The following is a 6,559-nucleotide window of genomic DNA, read 5'->3' on the forward strand; positions in this document are numbered from 1 at the left end:
CTATTGGTTCTGTGTTACTCCAAACAAATTAAAATGTAGAACATTCTACCTGGTCGTTTATTGGTTCTGTGTTACTCCGAACAAATTCAAATGTGGAACATTCTACCTGGTTCGTTATTGGTTCTGTGTTACTCCGAACAAATTCAAATGTGGAATATTCTACCTGGTTCGTCTATTGGTTCTGTGTTACTACGAACAAATTCAAATGTGGAACATTCTACCTGGTTCGTCTATTGGTTCTGTGTTACTCAAAACAAATTAAAATGTAGAACATTCTACCTGGTTCGTTTATTGGTTCTGTGTTACTCCGAACAAATTCAAATGTGGAACATTCTACCTGGTTCAGTTATTTGTTCTGTGTTACACTGAGCAAATTCAAATGTGGAACATTCTACCTGGTTCGGTTATTGGTTCTGTGTTACTTAGAACAAATTCAAATGTGGAACATTCTACCTGGTTCAGTTATTTGTTCTGTGTTACTCCAAACAAATTAAAATATGGAATATTCTACCTGGTTCGTCTATTGGTTCTGTGTTACTCCAAACAAATTAAAATATGGAATATTCTACCTGGTTCGTCTATTGGTTATGTGTTACACTGAACAAGTTAAAATGTGGAACATTCTACCTGGTTCGTCTGTTGGTTCTGTGTTACTCCCAACAAATTAAAATTCGTTTATTGGTTCTGTATTACTCAAAACAAATTAAAATGTGGAACATTCTACCTGGTTCGTCTGTTGGTTCTGTGTTACTCCGAACAAATTCAAATGTAGAACATTCTACCTGGTTTGTCTTTTAATTTTGAATTAAAGATAGAAAAGTAGAATATTCCTGGATAAAGCTTTTAGTTTTCTAAATCAAAGTATGCAAACATTAAATAAAGACATGGTTTTTGTAACCAAAACGTGCGAAAACAAAAAATACGTTTGTCTTTAATTATATATATATTACTTTTAAGCAACAACCACCCATAAATCCCAAGAAGACGACATCAGTCCCATTTCGGATTATATGAAATACTATTTTTCTGTTTGTTCACTTTTCTTCTGCAGAAGTTATTAAAGTAGCCACTAGGTTACAACAGTGGAGCTTCTACTCCATTATCTTTGCTTTCTTCTTCTCTATAATTAAATAAAAAGCCTCATCCAAAACATAAGAATAGGACAGAGGAATGTTTACTTAATTAAATTTAACAAACCAACAACCAAAATAGATCCCAGTGGTAAGAACAGAAAAATTCATAGCAAACATAACTGTGCCACAGTTTAAACGTTAACAGAAAGAATCCAGCCGAAAGGAAGTTATAAACAGCAGTAAAATACCTTCCAAGCCGAAGTGCTTGTCTGAGGGAAAATAAATTTTATTATACTTCGAACACATCTGTTGGAGAGACTCCAATAAGCAATAATGTCATACAAGTAAAGACATTTTCCACATAAAACTCTCAATTCTAACTTTTACTGCTTCATATTCTGGGCTACGAATATGACTTTCTATATAATGGTATCAATACTCAAGAAAACTAGTTTTTTTTTGTTATAGAAATTCACGAGCACTAGCCGTCCCTAGTTTTAAAGTAACTAGAGGGAAGGTAGCTAATCGGCACCACCCATCGCCAACTCTTGGGCTACTCTTGTGAGAATTAATAGTAGAGTTTTACTGTCACTCTTCTAACACATTCACTGTGGAGACGTGGGAGAGGGTGGTTAAGGGGACAGCTTTACGGTCTGGCACGCTAACCTTTGGTCCATGCTCGGTCCAGTTAAAAATAGACTGATAACACGCTACTGAAAACAAAAAATGGTAAAAAAATATATACCACGAAAAGAGGGTAATGCAAAATAGATGTTTTAATATTCAAAACATTTCCGGCTGGGACACCCTTCGTTTGGTGAGTTTAATCTTTAATGTAACATGTGTTTTATATAAGAAATATAAGGTCTACTTTCATTCCAGCTAATAATTATTATCAGAAGAACGTTTGTCACTCTAGAAACTGTGTAAATGTATCCATCATCAACTTGGAGCACAAACTACAGGTTTGTTCAAAACCTGCCTTTGTTTTATATTATTACACTTTCAATGGAAACACTATAAAACCACTACCTTTGTTTTATATTATTACACTTTCAATGAAAACACTATAAAACCACTGCCTTTGTTTTATATTATTACACTTTCAATGAAAACATTATAAAACCACTGCTTTGTTTTATATTACTACACTTTCAATGAAAACACTATAAAACCATTGTTGTTTATCTTAATCTTTTGTTTCCTGAAAATAAAAAATATAAAACGTTTCATATGAACCTGGCACGTTATCTAAAATGTATCCATTTTTCTTTACATCTCCGGATTTTTTCTATGTTTAATCATTTATTATTTATTGATTAATATAAAACTGTTACTATAAAAAAATTAAAACAGTTTTAGTACATTTTCAATAAGAAGAATTTGAATTGTTGACTGCACGTCTCTTCCTAGTACTAGCACGTGTCACGAATTGCGAGAAATGACAGTTTGTATCGACCAATCACAGAGCAATGGAAATCGTTGATCTCTAACCCGTATGTTCCTGTTTTAAAAAGTATCGTATTTTTCGGAATATAAGACGCACCCTTATTTTGAAGTTTTTGGGGAAAAAAAGCTACAGTCGTATTTGAAAGATTTTTATTGAACAAAAATTCAATTTGATACTTTAAAAATTAGTATATATTGTTCTAAACACAAAAGAGCTCAAAACATCAAAATAAGAAAATACCGTAAATCAAAAAAAGGTTTACTGTTATTTAGTTTGGTTCAAAACCTACAAAATCTTCATTGCTTTCACTGTAATTTTTTTATTATTATTTAGGGAGCATTATAGATAGTTATAAATAACACATTCAATTGAACTAAACTATGCATGCCTTTTTATATATATTTACACATGGCTTGTGTATATCGTATATATACATATATATTATTCATACCTTCGGTGTATAGAACGCAAGCAGATCTTGACATCAAATTTTGATGTAAAAAAATGCGTCTTATACACCGAAACATACGGTATTCTTATAATAAGAAACACAAACACTGTCATCATAAAATAGTATCAGTTGGACGCATTTATATTTATGGCAAAGTTACTAAAGCTAGCTGCTGCTGTCCCTCATTCTGAACTACTGATGAAAGAGATAAAGCGACCAATCAGCAGCACCCTACCATTACAGCTCACGTTAATGGGTTAACTCTCACTCTTATGCACCCAGTGGCTCAGCGGTAAGTCTGAAAACTTAAAAAACTAAAAACCAGGTTTTGCTACCCGTGGTGGGCACAGCATATATAGCCCTTTGTGTAGCTTTCTGCTTAACAATAAACAAACAAACTCATTCTTATAACGCATCGACAGGTTAAAATGCGGGATAATACTTAGTGGTATCGCACGGATTCAAACCCGGCTTGCTAGTTCCGAAACCCGGAGCTCTACCACACTAAAACACGAGTCACGCTTTAACGCTTAGAAACTTTTTAAAATAAGTTTTGGTGTCAAATCCAACAGTATATGATCGTTAGAGTGGACTGTGACCCTATTTCATGCATTCAGAAACTGTTAAACCCTTTTGAAGGCTCTGTGTATGGAAGGGGGGGGGGATAAAGATAGTTCCAACGTGTCGTGTTTTATTCCCGTTCTTTCACTTCTGACATCTAGGCCTGACTTTCACTTTCCATACGAGTGATTCTCAGATGATATCGCTTTCGAAAACTGATTCCAAGAAGCTCGAATTCACTAATCCAGCTGTAAATAAAGAATTTTGAGAATGATGGTAACCCACTTAAATTAGAAATACAACCTGCCTTTCCGTCCGTAAACCTACACACAACAGAAGACAAATAGCTCGCTTGATGGATGAAAAATTACACTAACAAACCAATGTATCGGTAGACAGATAGACAGACAAAGAGATAGGCAGATAGTAGGAAACTGTGCAGGTTGAGAACTCTATCGATACCTCATGATTCCTTCACGCATAACAAGTTAATATAATTATCTCGCACTGTTCGAAATGGATTAATTTTCTCTGATGTTATATCTCACAGTTTGGGTTTACAATGACAAGAACTAAATCTTTAAAACGTTTGGAGTTTGTATATCTTAATAGTACCTTACTTTCTAGTACTCACAATATCTCTCTGTCTGTTCGTTTTCACCCGTCTGTTCATCCCTCTATCTCTCTGTCTGTCTCCATTCGTCTGTCTTCTTCACCCCTTCTTCCTCTCTTTCTGTCTCCGCCCGTCTGTCCATCCCTCCGTCTGTCTATTTTCGCCCCTCTTTGTATTTTATCTGTCTCCACCCGTCTGTCCCTCTGTCTACCTTAGTACGACTTTTGAGCGTGTGTTTAACAATACAAATTTTTGAGTTTTAAATATGTATATATAACTTACTAATAGTTTATATCCAAAATACCACATAAACACGGTTTACATAGTCCCTGTTTTGGAGAAAAGTCTGCGTTTGAAATATCGAGGATGTTTGGCTTCCTACAATACTTCAGACAAAGATGTCGTTATTTACCATTGTGGTAATTATCGAAACGTAGAAGAAATGTGTGATAATTTGTCTCACATTTTATATTAGAGCGATAGCCGCACAAATCCTAAGATAACCTTGTTTTCCATTAACTCCCAGAAGAAAATTAACACACACAAAAAACCAAAAAACACGTGGATTTCAAACTCTTTAAATCACATGGCTGACGACTATGTAGATGAATATGAAAACAATTATAGTAGAAATGTGAAGTGGACTTTATTGACGTTCAAAAAACAAACTCTTGTGGAAACTTGTCTGTTAATGCTGTAATATGTCTATTCTGAAACTACACACTCATATTTTCACCCAGTTTCTTTTTATGTGTCACCTCACATCGAAAGAAATTGATGGAGACGCTCCCAGCGTCACATAACTGATTCCCTGCTAGCCATCAATAACGCGATTTCTAAACCTGCTTCAAACAAGCTAACAGACAGACGTAAAATCCTTTACATCTCGTGACTCAGATAGCTATAAATCAAACTGCGGAAATGAAAGTGGAAGGAAACCAAAACCTATAGAATGGAAGTTGTCTATCAAAGGTATATAGCTTATGCATGACGTCGTTTTATTCCTGGAGAAATAGCAACAAAACCTTTACTAAGATAGTGAACGCCTCCAAATCCTGACTTTCCCATGTACATTTAGCTGTTGTTTTTTAGCATCCTATTTGCAAGTTGTATACAGCTATTTTACACAGAATCAAAATATAATATTCTTATATAATGTATAGATCCTAAAAGAGAAAGTGTACACGACTATCGTTTATTAACTGGCAGTACAAAAGTGTAATAAGTTCTTTTATTAAAAAATACCTATCTTAAGTATTTAAGGTTACTAGCAACTTATAAAAACAATACTTTTTTTTTTCGTTAAGTTCTTCAAAACTGAGAGGAAAAAGAGAAGTGAATTTAAGTGATTAAAATATTGTAAAGTATATAAAATATTAGTGTCTTGTAAGGTATATAAAATATTAAAATTTTCATGTCTTGGAAAGTTTATAAAATATTAAAATTTTCATGTCTTGTAAAGTAAATAAAATATTAAAATATCAGTGTCTTGTAAGGTATATAAAAATATTAAAATATTAGTGTCTTGTAAAGTATATAAAATATTAAAATATCAGTGTCTTGTAAGGTATATAAAAATATTAAAATTTTCATGTCTTGTAAACTTTATAAAATATTAAAATTTTCATGTCTTGTAAAGTTTATAAAATATTAGTGTCTTGTAAGGTATATAAAATATTAAAATTTTCATGTCTTGTAAAGTATATAAAATATTAAAATATTAGTGTATTGTAAAGAAGATAAAATATAAAAATATTAATGTCTTATAAAGTAGATAAAATATTAATATATTAGTCACTGTAAAGTAGATAAAATATTAAAATATTAGTGTATTGTAAAGTATATAAAATATTAAAATATCGGTGTCTTGTAAAAATAAAATCTTAAAATATCAGTGTCTGTAAAATAGATAAAATATAAATATATTAGTGTCTTGAAAAGTAGAAAAAATATTAAAATATTAGTGCCTGTAAAGTAGATAAAATGTATATGTAAGACACAAATGATAGTAGAATTCATCCTGTACGTACTTAACCAACTAAACTCAAAATAAGTCTGTTAGTTCGTTACCATAGGCGTATCCTAGGATGCCTCGAGAGTATCACCGTACATTATGTTACTCAAGAAACACGGTGACGGCAGGATTGTGTTTTGCTCACAAATAAGAGTATCTCATCATGCATCATGTCTCTTAGTATATCACAGAACATTCTTACTTATGGTACAAGGTTACAGGATTCTCTTTAGTCCGCTAATAAGTATATCTCAGCATGCTTATATTCCAGCAAGAAGGATATAAATGCGCTCACTTCTACAATCCTATTAATGCTAGTTAAATCAGCAGGTTCTCACTTCTATACTCCTATTAATGCTAGTTAAATCAGCAGGTTCTCATTCTATAGTCCTATTAA

This window comes from Limulus polyphemus, unplaced genomic scaffold (genome assembly GCF_000517525.1).
Source record: "Limulus polyphemus unplaced genomic scaffold, Limulus_polyphemus-2.1.2 Scaffold4687, whole genome shotgun sequence".
NCBI classification, from domain to species: Eukaryota; Metazoa; Arthropoda; class Merostomata; order Xiphosura; family Limulidae; genus Limulus; species Limulus polyphemus.